At 34.1% G+C, this 15807-nt stretch overlaps 1 pseudogene; it reads left to right on the forward strand.

The window, feature by feature from the left end:
- The first annotated feature begins 15432 nt into the window (after positions 1-15432).
- Positions 15433-15561, forward strand: LOC120367826 (U4 spliceosomal RNA; annotated as a pseudogene).
- The last annotated feature ends 246 nt before the right edge of the window (positions 15562-15807 follow it).

Consider the following 15807-nt stretch of genomic DNA (forward strand, 5'->3'; position numbering starts at 1 on the left):
TACAATATGTTTTTAGACTAATTTCATAAATATGAATTAATGCAAATAGCTATGATTGTATTCTTTACAATAGCATGGGAGATAAATAATAATGATTTGCTAGATATTCGCTACTGCCATAAAGTGCTTGTGCTGAAACATGATCACTCATTAACTAAAGGTCAGGCAAAGACTTTCTAATGCTCTTGTCAGAGTGACTTTTAATCTTTGCTGCAGCAGTTTGTAAACCCTTTAATATGCTAGCTAGGCTCTATTTATTGCATTGTTACTTCACTCTCATGGCTACTGCTGCCAGGGTTCTCACTTCAATTTAGAATAATGCGTCTGTATTTGACATGTGTAAACATTAGAGACAGATGAAGAACTTTCACATATTGCAAGAAGGCATAATGAGGAGTAATGGATGGGATTAAGAGAATGGAAAATATCAAGAGAAATTGTTAAAGCCATTTTTTTAGCTTTAACACTGAATTTCCAAAACAAAAAAAAATACAAAGACAAGAATATCTTTTGATGTATTTGACCAAGAATGAAAAAATACAGAAAATTGAATATGCAAACTTTTACTCTGAGTGTGAATTAAATGAACAAATTTTAGCCTGTAATTCCTGTTTTAGAAATCTTATTTCATTGTTACCTGGAAAATCAGCAGTAACTAAGTTTAAAGGTAGATAAACTCTGTCCCCTAAGGAACTGACTATAGATATACAGACAGGAGTAATGCATAATGGCATTCTATGATACGTGAAGAACAAAGAAATATCTTATTCATTATATTTTTTTCTATTCTCACAAAATAATAGTTTAGATTTGTTGCTTTAATTCAAATGAGTTCTATCCAAGCATATTTGCAACTGAAGGAATCTGAAAACTAATTCAGCATTTCTCAAAAGTTACCTGTTAAAATTATAGACTCCTGCTCCTTGCTGTAGACCCACTGAACCAATATTTCTGAAAATGATTTTGTATATGCTGTCATATACCCCCAGGAAATCCAGTGCACTCTCAAATTTGAAAAGCACTGGGCTACAAACTAATATAAACCTTACCCTGAAGGCTTCACAGGAACTAGAATATGTTGAGTATCACAGAGTAAAATTAAAGTGTAAAAGATTGATAGTCACAGTGAAGGGTTATGTGCGTATTACACATCAATAGGGTATTAATGTATTCATACTGCACCTTTTAATCTAGGAGATTTTTGTATATTATATTTTATATCTATGTACATTGATAAAATATAGCACAAATATTAGTATATAAATAAAAAATCATATAGAAAAAAATTCTAAACATCTGTCTTACATATAAAATCATTTCCATTTATTCAAACATATTTATTTGTGCCCTTAACTAACATACCTTAAGCTCACCAATTACTTATATGTTATATTCTACTTAAGTGGTATGTTGTAAGCTAATTGAAAACAATACTTCTGCCTGATATAGCTTTTCTTATATCAGTGAACACTGTTTCTCATTTAGTATTTCAAGAATACAGGTTGAGAATAACAGCATTTCTATCTTATCAGAACATACACTCAGACATAAGAAAAGAAGTAAGCAGTACCTTCTAACTCATGGGTGGGATCGAACTTAAATATAGGGTAGAACTGGGTCTTGTGTGAATACAATGCCTTAAAAAATATGATTTTCTCTCAATTTCTTTGTGATCAGCTATTCAAAGACAGACATTCTACAATTAAAAGTATGTATGACAAAGATGGCTGATTAGAACCTTTCAGTGATCATCTCCCCACAGGAACAACAAATTCAACAAATATTCACAAAAGAAAGCACCTTCATAAGAACCAGAAACAAAACAAAACAAAACAAAACAAAACAAAAAAACAGGTAAGCACAGTTTCTGCTTTTAACATAAATACAAGAAAGAGGCGTTGAAGAGGGTGAGAAGGGCAGTCTTAACACTGTCTATACCACCCCTTTCCCAAGGCCAGGCAGTACAGCACAGAGAGAGTCTGTGTGCTTGTGGGAGGGAGAAAAAAGTAAGTGGGGGACTTTGTATTAGAATTCGGTGCTCCCCTGTCGCAGTGGAACATAAACAATACCAGGACGTATATTTGGTGCTCATGGAGGGAACCCTGGGTGTGAGGGCTATCCTTTGCCCTAGACAGAGGAACTCAAATTTCAGCCAGTTTCACTAACAGTTGATTAAAACAGCCTAAGAACCCAAATAAATGTGAGTGGCAGTCAGGCCACAGAACTTGCAGTCTTAGGCATGCTCTGGTGATGTTCTGGTCTCAAAAGCGGTGGGCTTGGGATGCATCCCAGTGTAATACTAGCTGTGGCGGCTGTGGACGTGCTTGCATCATCCTTTCCCAAACTCCAGGAAATGCAGAGTGGGGAAAACTGCTTCGGGGAAGCAGAGCAAAGTGTATAGAATACTCTGTCTTGTAACTTGGATACCAGCTCTGCCACCGTAAGATAAAGCACCAGGGAATTCCCGAAGACCCTGGTTCCAGGCCTTCGCTCCTGGATCGAATTTCTAGATCCACCCTGGGTTAGTAGGAAATCTGCTGCTCTGGTGAGATGAACCCAGACAGAAGGATTCACCACCTGCTGAATCAAGTAGCCTTGGGCCTTAAATAAACATCAGCTGCAGCCAAACAATACTGGCTACAGACTTGAGTAAACCTCAATATTTTGCTCGTTTGGGAGGCAGTGGGCTTGAGGTGTGACCCAGAGTAGTGCCAGCTGTTGTAGCCCTAGGAGAGTCCAATGTTACCCCTCTCCCAACTTTAGGTGGGCCAGCATAAAGAGATTCCTTCTTCTTGAGGTAAAGTGAGGGAACAGAGTGTGCTACTTTACCTGGTAATCAAGGTATAATCACTTATCTGTATTAATTCCACCAAGGTTGCATATCTAGGAGTGCAAGACTCACAGTGTTACCAGGCTTAGGACACCCCAGAGTAGTTTTAAGGCTGCAGTCATCACAGGCTTAGGTGGCAACATGCAATCTCCTTGGAATTCTTGCATAGCCCTCTCAAGAAGGATGGACAGTCACAAACCCAGACTATTAATAATAGACTAAGTATCTAACTCTTCAATGTCCAGACATGAACAAAGATCCACAAGCATCAGGGACACCAGGAAAGCAGGTTCCCATCACACAGACTAAATAAGCCACCAATTAAAAATCATAAATGGAAATTTTGAAGTTGTAAGACAATAACTAAAATTAAAAATTCACTATACAGGTTCATCAATTGACTTTAAATGGGAAAAACAGCTAACATAAAGTTGTATCAATAATTATTATGCAATTTAAAGAATAGAGAGAAAGATTGAGGGAAAATGAATATAGTCTTAGGGAAATGTTAGGTACTGTTAAGTGCAACAGCATACAAATGGAAGGTCAAAGGGGAAGAAATAGTTTTTTTTAAACAAATAATGTCAAAAAACTTCCAAAATTTGATGAAAATGGTTATTCATTAAAGAAGATTATCATTATCTAAGTTGGATAAACACACACAAAAAAACTACAGACATGCCATAGTGAATACGCTGATGGTTAAACACAAGAAGGAATCTTGAAAGCAGCAAGAGAAAAACGATTACCTCCATAGAATCCCGAACAACATTAACAGTTTAACTTCTCACCAGAAATAATGGTAGCTTGAGAACAGTAGAATCACATATTCAAAATGTTCAACAAGTAAAAAAAAAATGTCTGAAATTCAAGGAAACTACATACTACATTCAGCAAAGTTATCTTTCAAAAATCTAGGTGAAATAACATTACAAGAAAAACAAAATGTAAAATAACTTGTAGTGAGTAGAACTGATTTACAGGAACTAGCAAAGAAAGTTTCTCAGGGCAAATTAAAAAAAAAGGAATTTTCTCAGACTGGTAGCAAGTGAGTCCAAACAATAATTTAAAGCCAAATAAAAAAGGAAAAAATAATTAGTGAAGATCATTATGCAATTATAAAAGACAGTGTGACAGTGTAAATGCATATTTTATCTCCTTTCTTCTCTCAGATGACTTAAAAGTCAACTGCATAAAACTAAGTATATAATGATACTGTTGTGTATAACATACAGAACTATGATGTATTTTCCAATGCCAGCATAAAGGAGACACACAGAAGTAAGGCAACCATAAGCTGCAAAAATGACTCCCAGTTATGACTGAAACACACAAGAAAGAGTGAAATATCAAATAGAAAATCAATATGTCAAAATACATAATATAGAGTTGCTCTCCATTCTTTTCTTATTTAAGGTACATAAAATACATGAATATTAATTATAAAAATGTGCTGCTGAATACATAACCTAGATAAAATACGTATCATATTAATACCTTAAAAAAGAGGGAAATGTAATAGTGTTATATGGGAATAGCTTTTTCATATCTCACTGTAATTAAGTTAGTGTATAGCTGAGACAGATTCTGGTTGGTTAAGATTTATATGTTAGACTTAGAAAATCATCAAAGAAATAAAACTAGTGAAAAATGATTAAAGAAATTGAAATGTAACACTAGAAATTAGTCTCTTATTCTAAAATAAATCAATAAAGAAGAGGTGGAAATATATACACAAATATATAATATATATAGAAAACAAAATGTAAAATGACAATTAAAGTATATGAATAAATTTAAGTGTTAATTGATCAAGCAACCCCATCTGTATGAAATTTATATAACATGGGATTTGATGATGTTTTTACATGTAACACTGAAATCACCATCCATTAAGAAAAATGCTTTACAAATTAGACTTTATTAAAATTAAAATTTTCTGCTCTTCAAAACACTGTTAAGAGAGTTAAAAGCTACAAACTGGGAAAACCTAATTGCAGTATCTGATTTCTATCTAAAGCATACAGAGGATTTCTACCCAAAACAAAAAGAACTCTTAAAACTCAACGACACGCGTACAGGGGCTGAATAAAGTAAACGGAGGTAGATAGAAGGAGAAAATTTTCTAACCCTTGAATTGGAAGGTAGCAGATAAGCAAGTAAACATATGGTAATGAATTAGAGTTGGAAGCATCAGTATGAACTCACGTTTAGCTTAATGTAGATATAGATGGTGTTATGGGTTGAATTTTGTCTCCTTAAACTCTGCTGAAGTCCTAAGCCCCAGTACCTCTGAATGTGACCTGATTTAGAAAAAGGGTCATTGTGCCGGGCATGGTGGCTCATGCCTGTAATCCCAGCACTTTGGGAGGCTGAGGCAGGTGGATGACCTTAGGTCAGGAGTTTTAGACCAGCCTGGCCAACCTGGAGAAGCCCTGTCTCTACTAAAAATACAAAAAAATTAGCTGGGTGTGGTGGTGGGTGACTGTAATCCCAGCTATTCAGAGGCTGAGATAGGATAATCACTTGAACTCAGCAAGCAGAGGTTGCAATGAGCTGAGATCACACCATTGCACTCTGGCCTGATTGACAGAACAAGACTCTGTCTCAAAGACGAAGAAAATAAAAAGTAAAAGGGTCATTGTTTAATAAGTTTATTAGTTTGGATGAAGCCATAATGTAGTAGAATGGGTCCTTAATTTCATATGAAAGGTGTCTTTTTAAGAAGAAACAGATACAGAAAAAGAGGCACAAGGGGAAAAGTCCATGTGGCCACAGAGGAAGAGATTGAAGTGATGTTGCTGCAAGTGAGAGAACGATGAAAATGTCCAGCAAGCTTCTGTCTGAACACCAGAAGCTAGGAAAAGGTAAGAAGGAATTTTCCCCTGTAGGTTAGAGGGGGAGCATGGCTGTGCTGGCACCTTGAATTCAGACTTCTAGAACTGTGAAACAATTCATTTCTGTCTTTTTAAGACATGTAGATTCTAGTACTTTGTTAATTACAGCCCAAAGAAACTAATACAGATGACTACTTATAGAAATATTCATGACTCTATGTTGCATACATGGGTGAGTATGCATTTGTATATTCCCTTTTTCAGTCAGCTAAGAGAGCCTAGAAGTAATAACATGCCCATAGCAACAAGGACACTTAGTGCCCATATCTTGGTTTCTAACTCCATTCACCAATAGAAAGATCAAGTGCTTTTTGAAGACATGACTGATTCTCAGGCAAAAAAAATGTGCAATATGAACCTGGAGCATCTTGCTGTGTCAGAAAGTTAAAAAGCGCTAATTTTTTTTTTTTTTTTTTTTTTTTTTTTTTTTTTTTTTTTTTTTTTTTTTGAGACAGAGTTTCGCTCTTGTTACCCAGGCTGGAGTGCAATGGCACGATCTCTGCTCATCGCAGCCTCCGCCTCCTGGGTTCAGGCAATTCTCCTGCCTCAGCCTCCTGAGTAGCTGGGATTGTAGGCACGCGCCACCATGCCCAGCTAATTTTTTGTATTTTTAGTAGAGACGGGGTTTCACCATCTTGACCAGGATGGTCTCGATCTCTCGACCTTGTGATCCACCTGCCTCAGCCTCCCAAGGTGCTGGGATTACAGGCTTGAGCCACCGCGCCTGGCTCGTGATTGGATTTTCTAAGAGCAACATAGGAGCCAACTGAAAGTGTTCTCAATGATAAAAAGCTGAAACAATTTTAGCAACAAATAAATAAAATTAAATTAAATTATAACCCGAAGTATAAAATATCTATGACTTTATAATGATACAACTAATTGATCGAGTTAATAAATAAAAGGGAGAGAAGAGACGACTTTTCTGCACAGAAGAATTCAAAATATTTTTTTTTCTTTTTCCTTTTTTTATTATTTATTTATGTTTTTTGTTGCCCAGGCTGGAGTTGCAATGGCACGATCTCGGCTCACTGCAACCTCTACCTCCCAGGTTCAAGCGATTCTTCTGCCTCAGCCTCCCAAGTAGCTGGGACTACAGGTAAGTGCCACCATGCCTGGCTAACTTTTGTATATTTAGTAGAGACTATTTTTCACCAAATTGGCCAGTTGGGTCTTGAACTCCTGACCTGGTGATCCACTCACCTCTGCCTCCCAAAGTGCTGGGGTTACAGGGGTGAGCCACGGCCACCAGCCCAGAATAATTTTTATGCATATTCTGCCCTCAAGATGGTAGAGTCTAACTTGCCACTCTTTCGTTGTGGATCATGCGTACTCTTTCCTAATAATATCATGTTATTAGGAGGAAAAAAGATAACTTTACAGTGAAGAAACCTGACAAATGTTACATCAGATTAGATTAGCATCAATAGTAATTTTATTTATTTATTTATTTATTTATTTATTTATTTATTTATTTTGAGACGGAGTCTCACTCTGTCATCCAGGCTGGAGTGCAATGGCACGATCTTGGCTCACTGCAACCTCTGCCTCCCAGGTTCAAGCAATAGTTTTGCCTCGGTCTCCCAAGTAGCTGTTACTACAGGCACCCGCCACCATGCCCGGCTAATTTTTGAGCTTTTAGTAGAGATGGGATTTCACCATGTTAGCCAGGATGTTCTCCATCTCTTAACCTTGTGGTCCACCTGCCTCGGCTTCCCAAGGTGCTGGGATTACAGGCGTGAGTCACTTCGCCCGGCCAATTTTTTTCTTTTTTTTTTTTAATTGTATGTGTCCATGATGTGATATGATGAGAATGACAACTTACCTCTGGGATCATCACCACAAAACCTATGACCTTAGGCTAATTATGAGAAAAACCTCAGAAAAATCCCACACGACAGACATGCTACAAAATATCTGACCAAGTACTTCTCAAAATGGTCAACAAAATCAAAAACAATGTCTAAGACAAAGGAGACGTGAGGAAGACTTCTGAGTTCAGGCAGTTTCCTGTACCTTGATTATAAAGAGTTATATTTCATAAATACCTATTGGAATGCGCACTTAAGATATGTGCACTTGCAGCTGGTCGCTGTGGCTCATGCCTGTAATCCCAGCACTCTGGGAGGCTGAGGCGGGTGGATCACGAAGTCACGAGATCAAGATCATCCTGGCAAACGTGATGAAATCCCGTCTCTACTAAAATACGAAAAATTAGCTGGGCGTGCTGGTGCATGCCTATAATCCCAGCTACTCCGGAGGCTGAGGCAGGAGAATCACTTGAACCTGAGAGGTGGAGGTTTTGGTGAGCAGAGATAATGCCACCGCACTTCAGCCTGGTGATGGAGCAAGACTGCATCTACCAAATCAAAAAATAAAAATAAAAAAAAAAAAATAATAAGATATGTGTACTTGCTAAAGCAGTTCAGTAAAAAAAGTATACAGAAATAAAACTGGAAATCTAGTTCTAATATGTAACTGACAGTGGAATACTGAGAAATGTAGCCCTGTAAAACATCAAAATATTTAGCACCTAATTTAAATTGCATTCATTATTCAAGAAGACAGTCTTCAAATGTTTAGGTCAGAACTGCTAGGTTATTGTGAACAGGCAGAAAGTAGAGGGAATCTAGAAATAGAAAACTAAGTAATCTAGTGTTATTTTAAAAAGTTATAAATTATAATACAAAGTGCATTGTATTTTTAAGAATATTTTATATAAAATCATTTCATTATTAAAGATAAATAAATAAAATTAAAAATATTTATGGGATCCATAAATACTTCAAGTTTTCTTTATAAATGGATAGAGTATGATAGCAAAAACTATTTTCACTTTGTTCCAACACTAACATTATTAAACGGATATTCTTACTAAATTCCTCTCAAAGTTAATAACATTGGCTACAAAAATAGTATCAATTTTATAATCTTGAATTACAAACCAGGTATAATTTAGTGCTCAATAAAGAGTTTAATCTGTATATTCTATTGTCTTAGACATAATTAAAGTAACTTCAAATTAGAAAAGAAGAGTAAATATATTTATCCCAATATTCAGTTTTCTAGAGTGACATACCAGTGGAGTACTACCATGCTGATCTATTACTTTTCTTACATTACTCAACAAGCAAATATCATTTTCATAGATCCTACTTTTTTCCCACTCTATATAAATATCACTGGTAGAAAAAAAAAAAAAGTAGATACATGTCTTAAAAACACCAATAAAAATAGCTCAGAAAAAGCAGGGATATCGTTATGACCTGTCCTCTCTCAGAAGAAAACACAAAAAAAAATGTTAAAATTTTCAGAAATAATTGTATGAACAATAGGTAACTTAAAACATGGCTGTGATAAAGATTTTTTTAATCCAAATTAACATATAATGGAAATGTATTGGGCTTTACCGGTCATATTTTAAATTATTTCATTGGAAATATTCATAGGAGAAATGGAGATTTAGGTTAGATAAAAAGTTATGTTTTTACCACCTAATGTCCAATCAAACAAAAAGCTTACCTAATCTATTCCCTGCTGAGACAGATCCTGAAGAAGACAGAGCAGAGGCCCATTGTTGTACATTCTTATTTTTAGATTAGACATTAAATATAAAAAAACCTGTGGACAAAGATTTAAATGTGGTGTTTCCTTGATCTGTGAAGATCCTTGGACTCGTCTGTCAGGGTGGCAATGCTCAGTAATCCTTGCCACCAGAAACCAAGAAGTTGCTCAGGGTTTTACTAACTTTTCTCCGTCTCTAAGACTACTATTAAACATGAAGGATGGGAAAATGACTTATTCTCAGTACTCAGAAATGGGACCAAGAAATTGGCTAAGGCCATGCCACTAGTTTGAGGCACTGAAGGCCATAGCAGCTGCCACTGTTGTACCTAGGGCTCCCTAACAAGCAGGAAAACAAAACCAAAAATCACACTGAAGTCTGCCAATCCAACAGAGAGAACAGAACACCAATCTAAATAGGCCTCAACTCCAAAGAATGGACAGGGGAAAAAAAGACAATTTGAAGAACAGAAACAATAACAACAGTTTTAGTGTTGTTATTAAACCCTTAGGGTGTTTCAGGTATAGCATAAAAATAAAAATACTGTCACTAACAACGCACAAATATGTACACATATATAGTGATTGAGAGATTGATTGTTAAGTGATTATTAAGGATTCTTGAAACAGGAAAATTCTATTAGTAGAAAATATATTCTGTATATTGCATGGGAATACCAGAATTTCAATGATTTCTGTAAAGCTTTAAATTATATATACTTAATTTTGCAGAATTTAAAAACAAAAGGCAATTCAAGTAATAGCAAAAAATGGTGAAGGAAAACAACAGTAATGCTCTTAAATTCAGACATAAAATCAAGCATACATTTTGAACATTTGCAGAAAGTTGTTCATATCATTGACTACAAAGTGCTTAAGATTCTTAAAGTTAGACATTTAAAAGCCTATGTTTTAGAAGCCAATTAAATTAAATACAAATAATAAAAATGATTAAAAATCATAACTTCTTTGAAATTAGGAAACCCGCTTTTAGATAGTCTTTTTGTCAAACAGGTAATTCAAAGTGAAATTATAATCTACCCATAAACCAATGAAAAGGAATATTTCCATATAAGCCTTTGAATGCCTTTAATTTACCTTTAATGTCCTTATTTTTTAACAAAAATGAAAACAAGTAAGCCTTGTACTAATCTTCTGAAAACTTAACAAAAGAGTAAGTTAAACTTAAAACTTTCTAGAAATGAAAGTTACATAATTCAAAAGCTGAAAATAGGGAAATATTGAAGAACCAAAAACAAAAATAATAAATACAAATTTTGTCATTTTAAAATGCACAAAGAAGAAACAGCTTATTAGAATTTGTTTAAGTAAATATATATACATATATATATACACATATATAGTAATATATATATACATATATATATATATATATATATATATAGAGAGAGAGAGAGAGAGAGAGAGAGACAGACAGAGAGAGTCAGATAAAAGGATAGAGAAGACAGAAAAACTGGACAAAGTCAGGAATGAAATATATGACCATAAATTTAGAAGAAAAAAATCATTGAGATTTTGTCTTAAAAGAAACATAAATTCAGTGAAAATGGCAAACAAATACAAATTTAAAGGACACAATGGCCAAAATTAATCAAAACATAATTTAGATATTAGTTTTAATGCCATCTTTGTTACAAGTTTCATTTAGAAACTACTAATTTCTAAGTCATCATTTTTGGGAGTCATCTATTTTATTAATAAATGTTTTACTGAATTATTTTCAAAGATTGTGATCTCTAAGACTCCCTTAGGGAATATAAACAAGTGTTAAAAAGCTGTCCTTTGAAGCCAGACCTGTAACAAATCTCAACAACATATGGTCAAGACATAAGAATAATGAATGAATTCGGGCCACTTCAGACTTAGAAAGCCATAACCTCTGAGGTCATTTTAACTTTTCCCTTTCTAGTCAGGAAACTTCATCTAGTTCCTAGCAAACTTGTCTTATTCCTAGCAAATTCATTTACATTAATTTGGATCCATTATCAATAAATACTTCTATATTATCTGAGTTACTATGTTACAAGAAAATTAATAAAGAGTCAAATTCTCTGCAGCTTACAAGACAGAAGCCCACAGAAACAGTGCCAGCCGAACAGGTACTATACATCCACTACTTTGAAGTGGCTTTTAGACTCTTTTTAACTACTCACAAATGGTTACATAAAGGAAACATTTTATTAAAAATGTCAGTTTTCACACTACCTGCTATATCTTTAAAGAGATTCTGAGAAAGTCAGATATATATACAGAATGTTTCCCTAACTAGGAAGACATTTCATTCAAAACATGTACCAGAAAATTGGAAAATAAAGTAGAACTGCCAATACTGCAACACATCAGTTGATAGATTAAATTACTGAGAGAAAAATGGGAAAATGTTTAAGGAAGTAGAAGGGCAAACAAACATCTTAGTGGAGAGACAAAATTAAATTGCCTAATGATAACTGCAACAGAATAAAGTCTGCTTGAATTGGTTTTAACTAACAAAACTCATAACTCTTACATATAAACTGCAAGAAATAGAATCTAGTGTATCAACGATTTCTAGTTATTTTCAGACACAAAATTTGAAAACAGAGAAGAATTATCTTAAAGTTAGAATATATAGTAAAGCATGGTGGCTCATGCCTGTAATCCCTGGTAAATATGTTATAGAGCCCGGCATCATTAGTTTTTATTTATAAAATTTGACACCTGAGGCAGAGACAGTTACTCTCTCATGAATATCATATGTGCATATTTGAAATGTGTATAATGCACATATTCTTTATTGTGTTATATTTACATGTAAATTATACATGATCCACATATTCTATGCAGTCTTATATAAATATAATATATGATATATAAAATACATGAAGTATTGTAAGCAAAGGTACCTAAGAAATCAAGTCAAGGTTATCAAATATAATCATTTACAAAGTCAATAGAAGCAACGTTCAAATTTATAAATATTTAACTCTTTGCATTTTCTTCTCATGAACTATAGTTACAATGCTTTTAGAGTAAAATATATTCATAAAAAATGTTGCAGAAAAGCCATCAAATTCATGAAAATCAAAAGAGGGGGAAAAAAAAAAACCGTAGCGTGGACATACCTTAATAAAATGCTGGCAAGCGGTTGATGTACCTGAAAAATTATCAAATGAGAATAGAGAAAATAAATTCATGCCAGCTACTTTCCAGAATAAGTTAAGAGTACAGGTGGGCATGAAATAAATCTTATAAAGGTTGTCTAGAATACAGAAATTATATAATTACAGAAGATGTTGTAAATCAAGTCAACCTAAAAATGTTGCCGGTGACCAAATGTTGGAATAAGAAGCAGTATCCACTTAAAGAGGCAAGACAAAGACATGGATGAGGCGGAACGTGATTTATTTCTCAATCAATAATGTATTACTGTTAACCATGGTTTTAAAAATTAATTTTAGAAAGACACATAGAGTATTTCGTCTATTATAAAGCAGTCACCACTAATAGAATTTAGAAATTAACATAAAAACAACATACAGCCACTTTAATATTAGTTTTATACCATGATTCTCAACTACCAGTCCTTGGACAAGGCGTTAAACATTCTTTATCATCTCCAATTCAGTCCAACCTTGCTAAAATTTATTCTATTCTTACTCTTCCCTTTCTCCCTAATATAATGGTCAAAAGTTTAGGAAAATGGTCAGACCCTTGTTTTGTTTTGGGTGGAATCCATGTTAACAGAAAATAGCAATGGTAAAAAAACAGCTATCCGAACGGTGCAGTGACTGAATGTATATGCTAAATGCTGTTCCTCAATTTTTTTTCAGCCTCCGTAGAATACAACGAGGAAATCTTAGAGATTTAAGAAAAAGAGATTTGATATTTTTAAACCTTTCAAACCTTCCAAGTATATCTTTTAAAACATAATGAACATTTATTACAACTAAAGACATATACATTTTCATACTAAGTTGATGATTATCCTAAAAATATGTATTAGTCCATGAACACTGTTTGTCAGCATTTTTAATGTTAATAATGTTATTAATAATTATTGGCATATGTATCCAAGAGATTCTTCCAAAGGCTTTAGCTATTTTAATTTAGTCATAATTTTTGAGGTAACTATAATGTTAATTCTAAGACTATTTGTTGTAACATAGATTTCTCAAAATCTTTATTACTATCTCTACTTTTATTTTATTTTATTTTATTTTATTTTATTTTATTTTATTTTATTTTATTTTGAGACGGAGTTTGACTCTTGTTACCAGGCTGGAGTACAATGGCGCAATCTCGGCTCACCGCAACCTCTGCCTCCTGGGTTCAGGCAATTCTCCTGCCTCAGCCTCCTGAGTAGCTAGGATTACAGGCACGTGCCACCATGCCCAGCTAATTTTTTGTATTTTTAGTAGAGACAGGGTTTCACCATGTCGACCAGGATGGTCTCGATCTCTTCAACTTGTGATCCATCTGCCTCGGCCTCCTAAAGTGCTGGGATTACAGGAGTGAGCCACTGCGCCCGGCCCTACTATCTCCACTTTATAAGAAGAAAAATTGAGGCAGATTGTTTTATGCACTCAGTAGAATCTGTGAACTCTAAGAAATAATGTGCAGTCTTTTTTTTTTAAAGATTTTATTTCTATTCTACATAGATTGACCTAATTTTTATTCAATTTTGAATGTTTCCCACAACAACAACAAAGTTAAAAACTACTTTAGCAATGTATTAGAAGACATCCACTTTGTTTTAAATTACTAATACATTTTTGGCATAAATGTAAAACTAAGATTATAGCCTTAATTATAATTTTAAGTCTAGATCTATTTAAAGCAATTTAATATAAATATGCATGTCTAAGATATTTCAGATTTATATTAATGGTGATGGTCTTAAACTCCAAATGCATCATTTTAACTAGAGATAATATATGTCTTTTGAGTGCTAGTACCATCAGTGTGGCCAAGTAATTCTTTTGAAAAACTTCGCTGTATGTAAAAAGAAATTGTTAAATACTAAATTGTTTCAAAAATCTATTTCCCTAAATGGTAGTCATCTTTGTAGGAAAAAAAAAAAAAGCCAAAAACATGAAACTCTAGAATTCTGTGTAATTGGCATACTCTTACTTTAAGCTATCTAGGCCTGTGAGATGCTTGTCTGTTAATCTCTGAAGAAGAACGGGAAGGGGCCTTTTTGGCAATCTTGGTATATATCTACACACACACACACACACACACACACACACGCACACTAATGGGAATAAAAATTAAGAAATATGTTTAAATACACGTGGGCTTTTAGTATAAGATAAATACGGCTTAGTGTTCAAGCTAGGAAAGGATACATTGCTGTTATTAACCTCCAAATTTCAGTGGTTTATCTCATATTCCTGTAACATGGCTAGTATGGACTGATGAGGTTTTGTTAGGCATGCTTACTCAGGTACCTAGGTTGATAATGACTTTGCCACTGTGTAATTAAATCTTCTGTAACATGTGACCGTGGAGTCAACATGAAGGAAGAAAAATGGAATGAGTGTGGCACACCAGGTTTCAATTACCTCCCATGCAAAAGAGAGACCCACTACTGTTGGTTACTGCCCGTTAGACACAAGAACATAGATGGTCCCAGCCAAATTGCAAAGCAGACAAGAATATATAAGGAATCATTTGGATTATCTAGTAAGTCCTAATTGCCTCTACTAGCAGTGACATTTGAAAGCAATGATAATACAACTATAAATAAACTAAATATTGCAGGAATAAAAAGCTAATAACCTGGAAAAAAGCGTCTGGTAAATAATTCAAACTAGACAGTACTAATTACAAATAGATCACAATTCTAACAATAAACAATGAAACAAAAATGCTAGAAAAAGACAAGAAAGCTTTTTTCTCAATTAGAGAAAGATTTGTTTTAAAACTATGACAAAATCTCAAAGTAGAAATAAAAAGGTTGAAATAATAGACCACATCAACAAAAAATTAGTTTAATTTTTTTGGCTGACCAAAAAAAATACCATGAAGCCAAAAGATAAGCAAAACACAAAAAGTGTTGGCAACTTACAACATAAAAAGGCATTACTCTTGATAACAAGCTACAAGACTTCAGTGAATAATAAAAAAGATTAACAATCCAGCTTTGTACAGTGGCAGTATTGGGTTTTTCCAGGGGTGATTATTGCTAATTAACAACTTCTCCCAATATCCCATTATGACGACTTGAAATATAGTTGGCATTGGCAATTTTTGGCAGTCTCCACGAGGACTGAGTTATATTTTAAAAATTTAATAATCTAATAGAAAAATATACAAAGATATGTACATTGCACCAGAATTATACTTGAATTATGAGATACTAAAATTTGATGGTATATGTTAAAATTATAAATGATCTCCCATACACCGTAAGACATAAACTTTACATCTAAGAATATCCTGGCCGGGCGCGGTGGCTCAAGCCTGTAATCCCAGCACTTTGGGAGGCTGAGGCGGGTGGATCATGAGGTCAAG

Source organism: Saimiri boliviensis, chromosome 3, assembly GCF_048565385.1.
Source record: "Saimiri boliviensis isolate mSaiBol1 chromosome 3, mSaiBol1.pri, whole genome shotgun sequence".
NCBI lineage: Eukaryota > Metazoa > Chordata > Mammalia > Primates > Cebidae > Saimiri > Saimiri boliviensis.